The sequence below is a fragment of the Chionomys nivalis genome, chromosome 6 (assembly GCF_950005125.1).
Source record: "Chionomys nivalis chromosome 6, mChiNiv1.1, whole genome shotgun sequence".
NCBI classification, from domain to species: Eukaryota; Metazoa; Chordata; class Mammalia; order Rodentia; family Cricetidae; genus Chionomys; species Chionomys nivalis.
Window position 1 is genome coordinate 80,850,370 of NC_080091.1, and position 20,227 is coordinate 80,870,596.

At 34.4% G+C, this 20,227-nt stretch overlaps 1 protein-coding gene across 15 annotated transcripts in view; it reads left to right on the forward strand.

The window, feature by feature from the left end:
• Adgrl3 (adhesion G protein-coupled receptor L3) overlaps positions 1-20,227 on the forward strand; it is a 742,119-nt gene that overhangs the window by 153,042 nt on the left and 568,850 nt on the right. The window lies entirely within an intron of this gene.

Below are 20,227 nucleotides of genomic sequence, written 5' to 3' on the forward strand. Positions count from 1 at the left end.
GGAAGGGGAAATGTCTTAATTATATTATTTAACTTTAAAAGTTAAGATTAAAGTAATAAAAAATTTAAAGCATATCTCAATTGCATGCCCAGAGGTAAATCTCACAGATGATTCTAGATTCTGTCATGTTTGTATTTAATAAGGGCTTACATAAAACTGTGCTGTGTGTATCTCATCTTCTCTCTACAAATATGCTATACTAGTTTGCACTACCCTACTCTACCCTGCAGAACATTAATAGTAGACCTAAGTGTAGGCTGTGTATTATGTACCATATGAATTCTAAGTAAGTAACCTTCATAAGTTTTTTAATCTTCAAAACTTAATTATGAGACTATTGAAATTAATTTTCATTGAGGTACAAACTGAGCTACATGAGAGTTGATGGCATTTATTTATACTCAAAGAGTGATTAGAAAATCAAGAAGGGGCCCTTTTCACTCAGCTGGCCAAGCTATTAACCAGTAATCCATGCTGCTCTGTTAGACGGATTTTTAATAAGTCTTTGTTAAGAACAACATTTATTTTCAGGATGAAGGAAGAGTATAGTGAGAGAAATTATTGATGGTTAAGCTTTTTAGAAAAAGTGTGGTAGCAAAAACTGCATGCATTTTATATTTATTTAAACTCTTTTATTCCAACCTCATACTACCTAATAAGGCGTGTGTGTGTGTGTGTGTGTGTGTGTGTGTGTGTGTGTGTGTATGAGAGAGAGAGAGAGAGACAGAAGGGGAGGGGGTTTGTGTTTTAGTGACCTGAATAGAACATAACCTTTGAACTCTAGCTCAATAGGCTATTGTAAGAGATGTAAAAATTTCAAAATTATTAATCAGGTATGTGAATAATATGCCCATTACCTCTGAGTTCAGAGAGGCCAGGACAGTAGGTTCTGAAGAAATTAGCATGATTTATGAGTAGTTCCAAGTCATATTCATTTCAATTTATCAGCATGACCTTGCTGTGACTCTTTTTAAGAGCTCTGGAGTTCACCTTGAGTCTCTGTCCTGCCTCGGTATGAAAAGTTGCACAGTTTTGAGGCGTCTTTTCACTTTTCAGTTTATGTTTGCAAGAGCAGGTCAGTCTCCAGTTTCAACTTTTCCGTCACTCACAGTCTGAATTGATCAGGATGTTTAAGGTCAGTGGACCAGAATAATTTGTCCTTGGTTCCTTTCCTATGATCCTTCCTAGTATAAAGACTAGATTCCTTTTGTGAAAATAGAAGTATGCAAGCCTCTTTTATAGTACGAACGCTCTGTCTTCTGGGTGACGTTACGTGAGGCATTTAGCTAATATTCAAAGTTCTCATCTTAAAACTTGACCCAATAAAAACTGGTATGTTTGCTGTACGTAAATTTTAAGGGTCAAATAACATAAAATTTATTTAAACAGATTCAGTCTCCTTGAGCATGGCATTCTCGTTGAATTTTGATGATCTTATTTTAGTTTTGATTTAAGCCTCTTCCAAAGCACCTTTCTCTCAGCAGCATATATTACACTCTTAGAATATACATTGCTCTGTGTCTCTCCTTATTTGACAGTTTCTTCAATCCTTGATAATAATACATTAGTCATTCCCCAATGATTGGCTCCTTCCTTGTATAAACATAAATATGACACTTGCATTCTCCAACTTTCAAGGTGATGGTAAATATCAAAATATGGAATCCTGCACTTTATCTTTCCAAGAGTGGGAGTTGTGAAATGAAAATGGATATTTTCCATGTGGAGGACCTGCATTGGCTTCTTAGTGCCCATATCTGTTTGCACGTGCCTGGACTGTCATAGTACATGGTGACCACTCTCCCTTTAAGAGATGTGGATTGTGTTTACTCTCTGCACAGCTGTGCCGGGCCCCATTAAGGGAGTTATATCTAGCAAAGAATGACGAGAGAGAGAGAGACAGAGAGAGAGAGAGAGAGACAGAGAGAGAGAGAGACAGAGACAGAGAGAGTAAATGCTGGATATGTGTTTGAAGGGTGTAATTTATTCGTAGTCCTTTGGTTTCAGAGATAATATTCAATGTAATTGCACCCAGTTTTGAAGTGCCACCCAAAAGTTATTGCTCTATTGTTTTGTTTCCAATTTTCTTTTCTTTTCTTTTCGGTAAAAATTTAAACTAGTATTTTCAAATATCTGGACCCTCCCAGAAGGACATTCTTAGTGTGTGTGACAGGTATTTGTGGAAGTGAGTCCTTCTGGGTACAAGTGTGTGTGCATATGTATGGTGGTCAGTGAAAGACATTGGATTTTTTTTTTCTTCCTTCAGAAACTTTCATCTTAACTTTTTAGCTACATAGACCATGGAACTCATTATTGATTTCTCTACATGGCTGGTCTGCCAGTGAGTTCCAGGGTGCCTACTCTTTCTGTCTCTCTCCTTCCCCTTCCCTGACGCTGTGAGCAGATGTGTGTCCTCAGTACTTCCATATGAGAGCTAAGGGAACTCAGACCTTGGAAGTTGTGCCTCAGGTACTCTTGTCACTGATCAACTTGGTCACTGAAGATGCTACTTTTGTGAGGTAACTCTGACAGTAGAGGCTCAGAGAGACACTGCAGTATCCTACTGGTTCAAGGGATTATCCACGTCAAACCAGCTTTGTTTCTTTTGTCTGTGGTCCTTTTTTATTCATTGCCTTTCTTCAAAAATCGGAAGAAAATAGCAGATTTGTGGTCATATACTTAGATTACAAACTGTCAAATATTCTTATTCAGACCATTCTTAATGGTCAGAAATACCGGCTTCAAAAAACAGTGATTTTAGGAAAGAATGTATTTAGACATTAAAAACAATGATGTACATAGAATTTTATTTGTTCTTTTCTTCAAAACACTTAAGGCTATATCAAACACACTGGGTACTGATATTAGTGAAACAGAATGTCATTTCAGCTAATGTGGTAAAAATGACTCCACACATTAAGAAGAAAAACTCAATATTATTTTTCCTCAGAGGAAAAAGATCAGTTATGTAAGTAACGACCATACACACAACCCTCTTGCACATCCGTTGTACTAATCAGAGTGTTTCGTTTTGCAAGCTTTTTATAATATTGTAGTGATGCAAAGCAGTTCATTGCATGGCATGTTTGACAAAGCCATTGCCTTCAATAGTTTTTCAAGTTCCTGCTTCTTCAGTCTTTTTCCTTGATTTCATTTTACACTAAAAACAAACCAAAGAAATTTTTCCCTATGGTTTCTTATTTATAAAAATACTTACAGATGCACTTCATCGTTTTCCATACACAGGGGGGAGTTTTAAGTGTAAAAAGCTAACCGTGACTGGAAAGTTCCATCCTGAAGGCTGGAAGGACCAGTCACAGCATCAGGCGTTCATTCCCTAAATACTCTCTGGATGTATCAAGGCTTACTAGTTACTTTTTGGCAGTTTAACAAAATACAATGCTTTAAATATTTTTCAATGAAACGGTGGTCAAATTTTATGTGCAGAAATCACCTATCTAGTCAATCATAATAACACTGATTTTGAACCCTACCACATATATCCATTACACTTTCTGTGGCATTAGGGAATTTTAGGGTGATTTCCCAACTTGTCTTATAAGAAGTAATAACCTATTGCTTACATTTATAAAATAAATTAGTATCTCCTTCTTGCTGCTGTAGCATCATCCTATTAAATTTATTGCTTATTATCATTAATATTTTTATTTATGTTTTATGCAAATTTAATAGGAATAAGAAAACTATTTCTTAATACCTTCATTCCAAAATAATTATTAAGTAATATAGTAGAATTTTTGAGGGATTTTGAATGATAGTATTTCATTATTTTTTCAGTTTCCCATTGGCTTCCCCTGAGTATTAACATGTCTTCTAAGAAACACATGAAGAACTAGAAAAAAACTAGTAAGCTCAAAAAATTTTAAAATATTTTAAACATGTTACTTTTCTATTTTTATGTAAGTGTGCTATTAAATACATGCATCTTAGATTTCTACTTCCTTTAGTTCACGTCATATTAAAAGCATGTTTGAGAAAATGTTGTACTTTTCTTGCTAAGGGTAGTTTTATTGAGGCATAAAGAGCCATAGATTTTGATAACAATTTGAAAGTAAGGAGTGGAAAAAATTAGATTATTGATGAAAATTCACTACCATAGCAGTGTTACTACTCTCATTAAGGTTATCCAAAACAATATATGTTTTGAGTTGATTGTTTTGACTTGATTTAAAAGAAAAATCCGAAGGTGGAAAGCCAACTAATTAATATTTATTTATTTATTTATTTATTTTTTAAATATTTATTTATTAATTATGTATACAATATTCTTTCTGCGTGTATGCCTGAAGGCCAGAATAGGGCACCAGATCTCATTACAGATGGTTGTGAGCCACCATGTGGTTGCTGGGAATTGAACTCAGGACCTTTCAAAGAGCAGGCAGTGCTCTTAACCACTGAGCCATCTCTCCAGCCCCTAATTAATATTTATATATACAGGATGAGCACTTCTAAGAATTACTCGAAACAGAATCAGAAGCAGTTACTTCTGTGTGGGATGGGAGCTTTAAGAGCTAAAGAAGAGTCTGTGTTTCAGAAGGTAAGGTGTAGATCATAGACCTGCAGTTTTTAAGTTTGGGAAATTTTCTTTCTGTTTTAGTTTTCATATGCAGTTATGAATATTTCTGTGGATAAAAGCTACTGTATTAGTTGGTTTTTCATCTTGAACGAAGATTGGTTAGGTTATTTGGTTCACAGTTTCATTCATGTGGTTCACGGTGTATGGCTTCCATTCCTTATTTATTTGAGGCTGAATATCACTGCATTGAGAGAATGGTGGAAGGGAGATGGTAACCTCAAGACAACCAGGAAGCAGAAACATAAGGGGAGACATAGACAAAGTTGGTCTTTTAACACACAGTGAGCGACTTCCTTCAGCTAGGCCCCACTTCTTAAAGTTTTCACAACTTCAAAGAGAGCACCACCAGCTGGGACGGCTCTGTCTTGTATACAAGCCTGTGGGAGAGATTTCGTATTAAAAGTTTGCAGATTTTTTTTTCTTCATCCACCTGCTTTCAAGCCCAGTGGTCGTTCTCATTGGACGTCTGTCTCCTTTTTTTTCACTGTTCATGTTATTAAATCCAAAGTTCAATTTTGAGCACCCACTTCACTGGAAATTCAGTAATATGTGGTGGAGTTGGTCTCAAAAGCAATGTTTCTTCATTCTCTTATTAAGTTTTATCCTTTCATTTTTCTGGAAACTTACTTATTGTTCAGTAGTTTTCAGTCGCCTCAAATTTCAGGATTTTAATAACAGTCTGTTGTTGTGGCTGCTTCTTTTCTGTTTCCATGATTAATTAATTGCTGGTATCATCTAATTTAGTATTCAAGTGTTACATAAATACTTATCATCACTAATTTTTATCTGTACTGTACAGTTAATATTCATCTCTAGTGTCATTTATGTAGCTACTTGTCTGACCAGCCCTGACTGGCTTTCAATAGACAATGTGTCATATGTGAGATGATTTATGTGCAGTATAATCACCTGCCTGTACCTAGTTATCCAGAGATGTAAGGTACTGGGAAGCATAGCATGTTATTAGATGAGGAGATTTTGGTGTGCAAGTTGCATGATTGTAAAGTACTTATTTTTGAATAAAACCTTGACGAGTAAATGCATATAGAGAAATGAAACACAGTTAAGAGTCCAACTTGGTGGTTTCATGGTGTTGGTTTCCAGTTTAGAACCTGCAACCTGTTAATTTTCATATTGGCTACTCAATCTTAAAACCTAGGCAGTAACACACCCCTGCCACTTCCTGCTGTGAAGACAATTTAGACTACCTTATGAAAAAGATTAGAGCAGTGTCTAGCAAATAATTTTGATACTATGGTAGGAATAGCTCTAAATGGCAGGAAGAAATTCAGAAGCATTGAAGATGATAGATAGTTGTTTAAAATTATTTAGAAGGTTAGAAATATTACAAATGAGGATTCTATTATAAATAACAATTGTGAATGAAATTGAAAAATGGAAAGGGAGAATCTAAGAAGCAAGCAAGCCATGAGCTGTAATATGAAATCCTGAGCATAGGAATGATTTTATGACCCCAACATGTATTTAAAATCATGTATGTATTTATAAGGAAAGACACATCTTTCCCACTTCAGCTGTCTCTTTATATCTGTTGTTATTATTTGCTTTCCAAGCTCTACCAGTCAAAGGCTTGGCTTCATATGCTTGGGCTCAGCTCACAGCGTATTGAGACCAGTTTGCCATGAATGGCCCGGAAGTGAGTTTTCCTTTTGCTTAACTTCTGTGTCAACCAGACAGCTGTAGATCTTGAGGAACTGGAGCTACTTCTTGGGAGAATGGTATTCGGTGGCCGACTTCACTAACTGTCTGTAACTGTGTACAGCATCTGTCTCAACACTGTTTTCAGCTGTGGCGTGATCATGCAGGCCTAGCTATATGCTTAGGAGAGTCTTGCCTTCCTCCCCGCTGACTGAAAGGTGGTCTTTTCAGGAGTAACCTCTGTTTTTTTTTGTTTTTGTCTTTAAGTTTTAGGTGGCTTGTTTTTTTGTTTTTTGTTTTTTTTAAAAAAAAAACACAACTAGTATTTAGTTAATTAACACTTTGTTCTTTGCTTACTCTGATATATGCTCCTCAGTTGGTGGTATTCATTTCTCTCATCTGAACTCCTGCAACTGTTCCCACATGTAGGTTGTGAGACCCAGTAAAGGAAACCTGCAACTCATTTCTATCCCTTCTGAATATTCTAAATATAAATTGATTTGTGACTCTACCTTTATATTCCCCATGCAGCAGATTTATTGTGTTTTAGATGGGGATAATGTTATTCGTTTTAATCAGTTATAATTAAAATCATATGCATAAAAATAAAGTATATTGCTTAAGGCCTTCATGAATAAAAATGCTTTGTTCTTCTTATGTGTAGGCAGAGACTGCTTGTTTTTTTCCAGGCTACACAGACCTAAATAATCACAGAGAAAGACTATATTAATTGCAACATGTTTGGCCAATAGCTTAGGCTTATTTCTAGCTAGCTTTTATATCTTAAATTAATGCATTTCTATTTATCTGTGGTTTACTGGACAAGTAGTTAGCATCTGTCTCCTTCAGCAGCTACATGGCATCTCTCTGGCTCTGCCTACTCTCCCGATATATATATCTCTGTTCAGATTTTATGCCTGGCTTTACTCGGTTAAGCCATTGACTGCAACAGCTTCTTTATTAACCAAGGGTAATAAAACATATTCATATCATAGAGGGGAATCCCTCATCGGTCATGTGTCAAATATAGTTCTGGGTATTTTAAATGGGCTTCTTGATGTAGTCTTCTCAGTAACATTTACAAATAGCTACTCGTTTTAATTTTATAATAAACAAATTGATGCATAATAATTTAATGTAATATCATGCTACTAGGCATGAGAGTTGGTTTGCAAACCAGTAGCTTGACTTCAGAATCTTGTGTGGTTTAATGGTTTGATGGAGATGTGGTACATGCTTCATGTGGCATCTGGGATGAAGAGACAAGTCTGTATAGGACTAATGCACATCTGTAATCCAGCCACTGGGAAGACATAGGCAGAAGAAGAAAAACAAGTTCAAGGCCAACTTGGCCTACATAGGAAGTCTCAGTCTTCCACCACCTCTATTAAAATGAAAATGACTGGTGGTGGTGATGATGATGATGATGATGAAGATGATGATGATTAGTGACTGTGTTCAGTCACTCAATAAATAACATATCTTGACATTTTGGGGATTTGTAAGTGGTAGAAAGTATATGAAACCTAAAATACTAGCATATACATTATGCTATGATGTCTTTATTTTGCTTGTGGATTTGGATGGTGCTACTTAAGGTTTTCTTTTTTATGGTAACTTTCAATTCCTTTTTAAAGCATCACCTCATATATTTTGAAGGATTTTTTTTTACATATAAATTTGTTATACGTGGCATTCAGTGTCTTAGAAAGCAGAGCTCCTAATTTACTTCCCTTTCATACAACATGATAATGTTACGAACATAATAGGTTTAAAGGAAAGGATCCAGAATGTATGAGTGACTAAGTAAAGGAAGGCAAGGATGTGAGTGGAGAAACCTAGGAGGCCACTCTCAGTGGCTCACCATATACTCAAACAGGTTAGAGTTGGAGAGAAGGACTGGGAATGCAGAAGACAACAAACAGCATCATTTTATAATTGCAGTGAAGGTTATTGCCATGCAGCTTATGGTAATGCTGAAATGTTCTCTCATAAATGTCAGCTTCCAAACTTGGATGAATGTATCATACACGATGTTATCATAGATACGATAAAGAATCATTTTGTGTTCATGCTCTTATGGAGTTTGTCATATTTTCCCTTTGGTTGAATGTATGGAAGGGCAATTGAGCATTATAATGGCTTTCCCAGAAAATTCATTTGGTAAAAGTAAAATAAAAAATAAAAAGTAAGATGGATTATCCCTGTGTAATGGGTATAATTTTATGACATTGTCTAGGCTTTCTCTGATTCAAAATCAGATGTCTTAACAACAACATTTAGAAAAAGTGAACTCTCCTCAGTGAATGCCCCTGCTTCAAAGCTAAGGCAATTCCTAGACCTCCTGAAGCTTTGATCAATTAATCCAAAGCTTAAATAGAATATAGTATAGCCTAATAGAACTTCACAAAAATCTACAATCATTAGTCTGGAGCTATTTTCTCATCTTCCCCCACCCCCAATCCCACATCCCTCTTTTTTGGGGAAGGGTTGTGGAGACAGAATTTCTCTTTGTAGACAAGGTTGGCCTCAATCTTAGAGACTTGCCTGCCTCTTCCTGCCAAGGGCTTGGATTAAAGCTCCTTGTGTCGCCACACCTGGCTCTCATGTTTCTCTTAAATAACAAAAATAAGATCTTTCTGTTTAACAAACATTCCATAAACCTGCGACAGTTTCAACATATGATTATAAATGAACGAGAATGACAGTGAGGGGAAGATGATATTCATGCAGTTGCAAGAGCTGGGTCTAAATTCTTTTTGGAGACACATTCACACTCTCAGCAAATTGATTATTTATTCAATAGTAAGACCAAACTAGAGTTTTCATTTTACCTGGAATTAAGTTTTCCTAAGGTATTTACATGTCTGATAATATGATAGCAATTTTATCTGTCAAAATACAATACAGCGAGATAAATATTGTGGGAATATTGTCGCCACAGATTATAACAACATTCTAAACTTTTATCAGACCATGAATCTATGGAATGTTTAAATGGCAATCTTCTGGCCAGCCTTACCCTTAGCTACATACATAAGCATCAATTGTTATAGACATAATATAAAGTCCCAAGTAGAGCAACCTGCCATGTGGATGCCTGTACTGAGGTTTAATAGTATCCTGTATCATTTTTCTCAAAAAGAAATAGCAGGATGTTGCCTTGTAATTTTTTTACTACTGTATAATAAAATGCAGATATAATAAATACCATCTAAGCAAATAAAACAAGGTTTGGACAGAATCCATTTTGCCCTCATCACTTAGTATATAGCTCAGGCTTTGAAATATTTCTGTCCTGAGTAGACTTAATTATATCAACTTGCATTCTACTGTCTTTGACCATACTGAAACAGAAAACTATATCTTATTTTTATTTGCCAGGTAGCATAAGACAATGTTTGAGTACATTTGTCTTGGTTCTCCGTTGGGCTTTTTAACACAGTGCAGATTATGATCCCAGTTATCCTTTGATTGGATAAGTTGACCTGTAACATTGCTGCTTGGTGGTTCTGGGTTATTCTTGCCATAATATTAATGATATTGCTGAAGTTTAAATAGTTATACCCCACAACTTGTGCATTGTAAAGAATTTACAGCACTTATTGTGACTGCCGTGGGTGCAGGAAAAATATTTTACTCGGCCCGGTAGGCCAGTTAGCCATCCTGTCTTCAGGGTTTCTGGTGGTCAGTCTTCATTTATTAGATTGGATGTTGAAAAAAACTGGTTGGAAACAGATTTTTTAAAGTTATATTTTTATAAATGTGTGTATGTGTATTGCCTGACTTTATGTCTGTTTAACCATGTGCATGTCTGGTATTCAGTTAGGCTATAAAAGGAAATATATACCCTGTAACTATAGTTTCAGGTACTTGTGAGTTGCCAAATGTGTGCTGGAATTGAATCTGGGTCTTCTGGAAAAATAGCCAGTGCTCTTAACCCATGAACTACCTTTCCAGACCATGTGAACATTGTGTGTGTGTATGTGTGTGTGTGTGTGTACATATATATACTAACTATGCAAATAGGCTTTCTTGACATACATATTACATTTCCACACATTCTTAGAGAATACAGATTAGGATGGAAACTGAAGTACTATTAAATTTTCACTGAGTTCAATTGTATTTCCAAATAATTCTTACATGCAAGGCTGAGTCATTAGATTGGGAGTTAAGTCTGAGCTACATAGTAAGGTTCTCTCTGAAGGAACTCCAAAATAAAACAAGACAGAAAGAAAAAAAAAGAAATGGAAAACCAATTCTATAGTATTTAAAAGCTATTACTAATCATTTTGCTAAATATTGGAAAAAGAAACTTTCATGTTCAAACTGCTGGGAGCACAGGATTTCAAGCTTACTCTCTTCTAGAAACTCCTACTTTCCTTTAGGGCTTGGCTTGACTCCAGGAACCATAGCATGCTACTCTTATAGGTGGAATAATAATACAACAATCCCATAAAAAGGGAGCTGCATGCCTTGCACCAATTTCCTCATAAAGCACAACCATTTAATTTTAAATACTATCATTAATATATGAAATAACAAATTCCATTTACAGATACAGGTAATATTATAGTTTGGATATATAAATTTATACGACTTTGAGACTGTTATTCCTAAGGGGGAAAAATAAAAATATTTTAGTATTAGTACTTCCTTTGTGTCTGTGAGATTTATTCCTTTTTTGTTTGGTTTTCGTGTTAGTTTTGTGAGGTAGGCTTCACGCTGTAGCTCACACTTGCTCACAGCTCACCATTAGGCCATGATATTCAAAACTCAGAAGAGTTCTCTCTTATGTGTGTTGACAAAACAAACATATGTATAAGGGACTTGAAATATATATATTTATAATATTATATATAATATTTGCATATATATGCAAAATAGTTACATTTAGTAAGGTATAAACTAAATTTACTACTAGTAAATTTTGTAAATTTAATTCAGGTAATTTATCTCTTTGGTTTGCTGTTCATTGACTTTTATTATTCTGAAATACACATTGCAATTGCAATTTAACAGGATTTTTTTTTTTTTACTTTGTAAGAGCTGTGTAGGTATCCTATAGGTCGATAAAATTAATCACTCTTTAAAAAAATTCTGTGTATGTAGACTTTCCCACCACAGAGCTATTTATTTAGAAAATTCTAGTTGAAATTGTTTGAGAATAAGGATATGAGATCTCCCTCCTATATATGTAGTAACTCAAAAACATAAATATAGTTTTGTATGCTATGCTTTTTATACGCAGAAAATGTGGGAGTAAAGTAGAACTTTGTTTAAAATGCAGTAGTATGTTTCTTTCTACAGCTCTGTTTACCTGAGGCTAACTGTGACATAAAGATATTAAATAGAAAATTCTACAGCGAGGTATTGATAGGTAGAAGATGTTATACTATTGTAAATAGTGCAATGAAAGCTTACCTTATCCTGCTTTGTCTCAATGAGATGTCAGTAATTCATACTTCAGGTGCTATTGACTGGGTAGTCGCTTCATAGCTATCATAGTTTCAAACCGACTGTGGTAGTATTGCAGTGTGCCCAGGAGAGCTGACTTTATTTACTGATGACCCTAAAGTGCAATATTAAGGTGGAGACACTGTAACAACACTGTTGTGAAGTCGTAAAGTGGTTCTTTAATTGAAAAGATAAAACTAAATTATTTTTATTGCTAGAACAAAAGCATATGTATACGTATGTTCTCAGAGGATATTTTGTAGTTGTTTTATTTCATGATTTCTTAATTGTGTTAATCCCTTCATGCACAGGAATTTTAGGTTAAATTCTATCATATCTATGCATAGGAAAGAACAGGATACAGAAGAATTGGTATTAGCCATGGTTTTAGGTACCCACTGGACTTTTGGAAAGTATATCCTACTCCAAATTGGAGATACTTGGAATGTCCACAAAAGGAAAAGATAGATAGATAGATAGATAGATAGATAGATAGATAGATGATAGATAGATAGATAGATAGATAGATAGATAGATAGATAGATAGATAGATAGATAGATGATAGATACATACATACATACATAGATCCTTCGAGCTTTAACAAGGTGGTAGGTTTTATTATACATAATACTAATGCAATATTATTTATTGTTTCTATAATTGTTGTGAGTATTTTTGTGGTTGCTGTACATGACAGAGGACAACTTTGGAGAGTTGACTTTCTCCTTCCTGAGCATAGGTCCCTGGGATTGAATTCAGGTCATCATGGTTGGCAGCAAATGCCTTTATTCTCTGAACCATCTCACCATCTCCAGTATAATTTCCTAATTTATGGTGATTTGGAATCAGAAACAAGAAAAGTTTCAGTTATCATTTGTTTTATTGTGTGTATTGATAAGTAAGTAAAGACAGTTTTTGCAGCAATATCTATGAAGAGTGAAGGCAAATATCCCTCTTAAGGCAGTGTCCAAGTTGCACAGGTTGACTCATTTGAAAAGAAAAACATTTTTGAAGTTTAGAGATATTTGTTCTGTTTCCCTCTGAGCTCCAGATGTTTCTTAGTCTGTCTGTATATGGGTTTTTCTTCTCATCTCTGCTTGACAGAGATTTCTGTATAGGAAATAAAACATAATCATGTCTCTGGTGGAAACCTCTCCATAGTTCAGCTCATCGAACTTTAGTGCAGTGTGACCTCTTTATAAAACACATTCCTTGATTCCTGACTGGAAGCCACACTGGTCCGGATTTCCAGATGTTGCAGTCTCAGATAGAGAACTCATTACTGTGGAGCACAAAGCACACTATTTTAAACACATCAGTAGAGAAGATTTTCTGCTTGAAATCTTAGACAAAGTGAGAAATAAAGCCTCCCGCAATGAATTGCGCTCGGTATGGGACTGGGATTGAAAAAAAGAAATGCCAAGGAAGGCAAAGGAACCGGGTTGTGGAAATCTGATATCTGATGCATAAGCTAATCACTTTAGAACTCGAGCCAGGCTCTTTTTTTTTTTTTTTTTTTTCTGTGTTCAGAAACGTTTCTTTATTTTGTACTTTCTGCTTTTTGATCCACCCCTCCGCACACAGTTGGCACCCTCCCAAAATACTTTGGCAGAGGTCGCTTCCCAGAAGCCTTTTAAACTTTAGTTAGAATACATTTATTGATTTTATTGAATGGCCAGAGGAATGCAGAGTTTTGGGAAAAGTGCATATAAGAATCAGTGTCTGGCCTGGTAACCCAAGCTATTTTAAATGTTTGCGAACACTTCATTAAATGACGGTTCTCATCATTTGCAAAATAGTAAAGGTTTCTTCTGCTGTGTTTCCTGGGGTAGATGTTACCTGACTTACATAACCTCATAGAACAAGAAGGTGAAAACCATTTCTCTAGAACTGACATTTAGAGAATCTCAGCACACCAAAATTTAGTGAATCTTTAAAAATCAAATGATAAATCTCTAGAAAATCTTTGGTAGCATTACAGGATAACCTTGGCCTGTTTTCCTTTATAAAACTATGTAGTAGATACAGATCATCTCTGTTGTCTAACATTACCATAAATTGAAAATATAAAATATACTTTGCAGAATGATTAACAAATGATCTTTTCCTATTACTGGTCTTCTACTCCACTTGGATGTAGTTTTTTTTTTAAATTTCTAGCTTATAATTTAGACACTGAGCAGAAATGAACTTCCTATATTCATAATTCTGAGATAACTAATACTTTTTTAATGACTTGGAGTTCCAGACTCTGGCTTAAAAAAGGAAATGAAATGATTATTGATAATATATATAATACATATTTAAAGCCAGTTATTTTACCTTGCATTTCAATATGATGTGGACTGGATAAAGGAACATGTCCAATGTATTCAGAGGGACTTAATTAATGGACAACATTTCAAAAGTTTATCTGTTATTAAAAAAAGAGGGTGATAGGTTTATTATCTACTCTACAATTTTGAAATATATATTCAACATTAGCAGCAATCAGTACCAGTAAATTCTGATTTTGAAAATTAATTCTATATACTTTATGGATTGTGGTTTCCTATTTGGAATTGTGATGCTAAATTTTATTTCTTGGCTTAAGCATCTTGAAAACTATTAAACATTAAATATCATTCTATTTTTACTGAAGCTTAAACAAAGCATTGGTGATATGCATAACCTCTTTTGTACTACAACTTTTTTAATGCCAAATCATTATGATTTAATTGCTTATAAAATAAACTTCAAAATCTTTTTATTGAATTTTTAAGTATATATCATTGTATCGTTATTATTTCATGGTAAAATAGCAGGTTGATTAGAGTATTTTCTTTTAGAAAATGATCATTTAGAAGTATAGAGGGTAGGCACGTTCTATTATAATTAAGTGTGATAATTCCCATTATTAGAGAAGTAGGAAACCACGATCAGTAGGCAAATATGTCATGTGTAATTACAGTCATAGCAGAGCCATTTTGAAGAGTAAGAGCACAGGATAAATTATATGATTGTTTTTATATTGATAGTTTGAGAACTATTTCTAAAGCAGAGAATCAAAACAGACATTGCTGAGGAAATCATCTTTCTGGATCCTCACCAAGTCTTCTTAAGGTTGTGCACACAAGATTCTAATCTTTGTACTGCCATCGTGTTATGCAGGGTAAAGGGGAGCTTTATACCCATCCGGGGATGCATTTTGCTGGTAGGGAGCTTCCACTGTGAACAGAGGTTTTTTACTTGGGGCTTGCTCCAGCTTTCACTGGTTGTATCTTCCGTATATTCTACCATCTTCTTCCATCATTGGAAGCTTCTCTTTTTCTTTTGGAGATAAGATTCTAGAATTCATAAGGTATGGATATTTGCAGGGTTTTCCACCTATTTAAGCATATGTCTGAGTAATGTGTCATTTACTATACCAACAATAAGCTAAAACACTTGTGAGCCCCATGTTTTCCACTCTTAAAGAATGAGGGCCCCATGGCTGATTTTGTGTAGTTTTACTTTCTTGATAAAGACCTGCTTTGTTTATTTTTTTTATTCTTTCTTCAAGGCTGAAAACCTATATAAAAAAAGAGGCTCCTGGAGAAAATACCACACAAGTACAGTTGTCTATACCAGAGTCTTATGGAATGAGAATATTGATCTCCTATAGACAGTCCTCAATTTGACTTACAGTGGTTCAATTTACGGTTTTTGAGTTGTGATGGGGCAAAATTGTTAATCAGTTAGTAAAAACTAAATTGTTGGAATTTGTGAATTTTAATTGTGACCAAGACATACTTTACCATACTTTTTTGAAATTTTGGGAAGCCTTTGTAGCTTCCTGATCCCACTCAGCCACATGACCATAACAGTAAGAAACTCTACAGTGGCTTTGTGGCTAAATATTATTTTTCAATAGATTGTCTAATATATGCTTTTAATTGCTTGACATATTTTTAACTTATAATGTACTTTTGGGATATATCTCTATTGTAAGTAGTAGATGGGCAAATACTTATATGTAGACTTCATTTCACTCAAGATCTTTCCAAGTCTATTTAGTAGAAGTGTCATATAAGAGAAGCCTAAAAGAAATAAAAGACCCAATCCTTGGTTTTGATTGTCTGTGAGGAGTTAAAACTCTGTGTGTTTATACTGTCCTATCCGAACATCTTAGCAGAAAGGCTATGTATATAGCAGTTACAGAATTGTTCCTTTGTCTTTGTCATACACGTCCAAGGGTATGATTTGGTATGGTAGTCTATGGGATGGCTTAGTATGATAGAGGATGGAGTGATGTGGTTACCCTATATTACTTATATTACCCAATCTTACCCTGTTACCCGATCTTACCTATATTACCCTATCTAATGGATGTAGACAGACAAGATGACAATCACTACCAAAATTCGGAGTTGTACAAGTAAATATAATGACTAATGTGTTTATGAAGCATTCTGTGCCATGTAAATATGTTATATCTTTTAAAGGTCTATTAGCTGTTCCAAATATTTTATTTTATCAGTAGAAGAAAAATTTATGAGTAAATATGTTAAATTGTCATTGCTAATAATGAGCATAATGGATAAAGTAAGAAATTTTTGTAGCATTAAGAAATTAATGGAATTTTAAAAACTAAATCATGTTATTTTTTAAAAAAAATAGTAATTATTTTAACATTGGTCTTCAATAAACTTTATGTGTTCTTTTAGTTGCTGTTCCTTTGTAATAATGGTACATTTAGCTGCTTCTTCTGTTTGATTAATGTGGAAGCTCTGCTAATTGATTTTATGTAATTTTTTCTTTCTAATGTAAAATTTGTACAGTATAAGTTGGCCTTTACCACTGCTTTTTCTGCCTCCCAAAAATTTTGATATGTGTTTGAATTTGTTCAATTTAAGGTATTTTCTATTTGTTGTTTTTAATTGATATATACTTAGGAATTTCTAGCTTTCATTGCTAATTTCAGTTTCATCGCACACGTTTATGATATCAGTCTTTTTACCTTTATTGAGATTTAGTTTATGTTCTAATGTTAAGTCAGGTAAGACTCAAACAGCGTTTGGACAATTTACGGGCAATCTGATCCAGGACCCTGTTGTTGTTCACATATTTTCAATATTTTATCTTGCATTAACTGTTCCTAATCTGATAGATGAATTGTTAATTTCTCTGAACCTATATCACCTTTTATGGAAACTTCAAATTTTTTGTCATTGATATTGGGGAAAATATTTGCTGGCCTACTCAGACCTTTGTCAGATGCCCCCTTTTAGATGCTTGCATGCCATGGATTATGGTTTACTGAACGCTGTAAGGCGTTGCATTCAGACTGCTCTGTCCAGGAGAGTTTTTAACTAGCAATGGGCTAAGTTATTTGTCAGTTTGATGTTGTTGTTGTCCATTTTGTAAATGATGTTTGTAATGAGACAGAGTCCATTCTTCATTTAGAAAGTTATGAAACATAATTTCTACAGTATGCAGTATGGTACACTTGTAGCCTTCTGAGAAGAAACCCTTATTGGAAAAAAGTTGTAGATAATTGCGACACTATTGGCAAGGCAGATTTGAGTGCTAGCATTTAGAAAAATCACCTTATGAAAAAGGTTCTCACTTGTACCGTTTTAGTTTAGTGGTCAGTGAACAATTTAAGTAGGAGAGTTGGGCTGGGAGTGTGGCTCAGTAGCACAATCTGTGTTAACCTCCAAAGGCCCCAGGTTCAATCCCAACAGCTGCTGCAAAACACTTAAGAGTCTGCAAAGCGATTGGTGGTGCCCATTCTTGTCACTTCTTTACTGCCGCGTGGACCATTCTGGTGCACTTCAATAGGGCATATTCTATAACTTTGGAATGAGTATATGAAGGATGCAAAAATAGAACTTTTTTCCATTGTGGTCCAACACTAATTTGTATTGGGCTATTTAGAGATAGATCATTTAGCTATCAACTTGTGAAGCCATCTCCAACAGTAAGCAGTGTCTCAAATTTCTTGAGACTGTCTTCTGAGAAAATAATTTATGGAAGCCTATCTTTCATTCAATTTAAATATTTCATCAAAAATGAATAGTGATAATGAAGTCCTGTTTGAGAAACTTGAACGCATAGAACCAGAATTTAGAGTTCATGGAATAAAGTGCTGAATTTTTCACCTGGCATCTCCTTTCACTGTAGAGACAAAAATATCTGAACAAACTTCAGGTGGTTGTTTAAAAAGTTAAATGACAATATGAGGTAATTAAAAGAGCATTTGCTACACAGTGAGAATTTTATTATGTATAAAATATGTGTATGGCTTCAGACAAAAACAAAGGTAGCATGTAGCCTATAAATAAATAAAATATTCATATGTACATATAGACATGTCTTTTCCCCATGTCTCTGCCTCAGTCTGGTTCCTAGCTGGAATGTGCATACATTCCTATATTATTATTATTATTATTACTATTATTATTATTATTTGGTTTTTCAAGACAGGGTTTCCCTGTGTTACAGTCCTAGCTGTCCTGGAACTAGCTCTTATAGACCAGGCTGGCCTCAAACTCACAGTGATTCACCTGCCTCTGCCTCCTGAGTTCTGGGATTAAAGGCTTGTGCCACCACTGCCCAGGCACATTCTGAGTAGTCTTTTAATCTTTTCAGTTCCTTTTGAATTTATACTACTTTGAGGCATGACCAAAACAGTAAATATATTGAACATCTACAAATAATCTTCCTTTTAATTTTTCTCTCCATTTATTACTGATTTTATAAATTTTCAATTCATTATTTTACCTCAACATCTATTTTGTTACCTTTTAAATGTGATTAATTATAATGTTTGATCAAGAACAGAGGTTAATTTTTATACTTAATGAATGTAAATCTAGTTTTAGACCCAAAGTCTTCCTTTCTAGTTTTCCAGCCCTCTGATGAATTACAGTGATTTCTAGGGAATTGCTTTTATGCTAATTTTGAACCATGTGCAACTGTAAGGTAATGAAAATATGATCAGGTGCTAAAAAGCATTAATCGCATTAAAATATCATCAATCACTTCCTTAAGAATCATATACTCAAACTGTTTACAATATCTGTTGTTGAGTGTCCATTTTACATTAAGTATATTAAATAGAAGATGAATTTATCCATGTTATCTCATAACATAGTTATCTGTTGATAAGGATCCTTTCTCTGCTCTTCTGTTTCGGCATTTCTCTTTCCTTTGATTTCTCCTTTCCATTCCTTAGGTTTCTTGTCTATTTGTCTTTTTCATTGTGATTCTAGGTGGCTTTAGCAAGTTAGTATATGTCCTCTGGACTCTAAATGAAGTGATTCACCCTCAAAAGTAGATCACCGTGGTGCTGAATAGCTCCACTGCAAGATGAAGACCATCTTTCATTGCTTATGGAGGAAAAAGAAGTATGAAACAAAACAACAACAGCAAAAAAAAAAAAAAAAAAAAAAAAAAAAAAAAAATCAAAATCAAGAGAACCAGGGTTGTTAGAAGTGGCTACACAAGCAAATTCAAGGACACAGATAACTGTTGGCTTTCCTTTATCATCTCAGTTTATGTGAGAACCATGTAGACAGTTTCCAATAAACAACATCTTGTTTTTGATTTATGAAAATCTAACATTTGATTTGCCCAGTCAGAATTGATGAGACAATTTGTTTCAATGGGAGGAAGCAATACAACGTAGGGAAATTAGAGCCTTGATTAACATGTAACGTGTAACCTTCGCTATAAGTGGTGTTCAGAACAGATATTTGCATGGTGGTAAGACTGCATAAGGAACACCTGATTGGTTATGTTTTAGGGTAGATGAAATTTGAAAAATTGGCCATCTCTAAATTAAAAATGTATTTCCGAGGTGATGCAAAATATCTAAAGGAACATGATACTTGTGGGCAGGCTTCTACCGTGACCCATGACTATCCAGTTGTATAAAACTTATTCAAGGTGATAAATATCATTTTTCAAAAGCAAGAGGGAAGTAATCTATCAGGTCATTAGTTATTGAAAGAATGCTAGATTTGTTGAAGGAAGGTTATTCAGGGTAGTTCAAGCAATTGATTATAAAAGAGTTGCTTGTTTGAGTAGTCAAGCATGTGATTCAAATGTGGAGTTGGCTTGCCCTTGAATAAAATTTTACTTAGTACACAAATGCTGCTGAACACTTATGAAATACAGCAAATCCTGCTACTTTCATAATTCAAGATGACTAACATGTCAAACATTTGCATTAGAGGATAGTTTCTACTAATATTCAATTTAATTTTAATCAATCAGTATTTTTATTAAGGAGGACTCTGTTTAATTCCATGGTATTGATTTCCTGCTCCATATCTAATTCCTTATTCATTTGGGGGCAAAATGGTAGAAGAGATAATGGATTTTGTTATTATTTGTGGTGTGTATAGTAACTTAACCCTTTAGGAGAAACAAAAATACTCCTATTGCTACTAAATAAGTGTAATTAATTTTAGAATAATTGCTAGGTATGTTAATTGTGTAAATTCTTAAATATACTCACTAGAAAGTTTTAAAATTAATGTCAC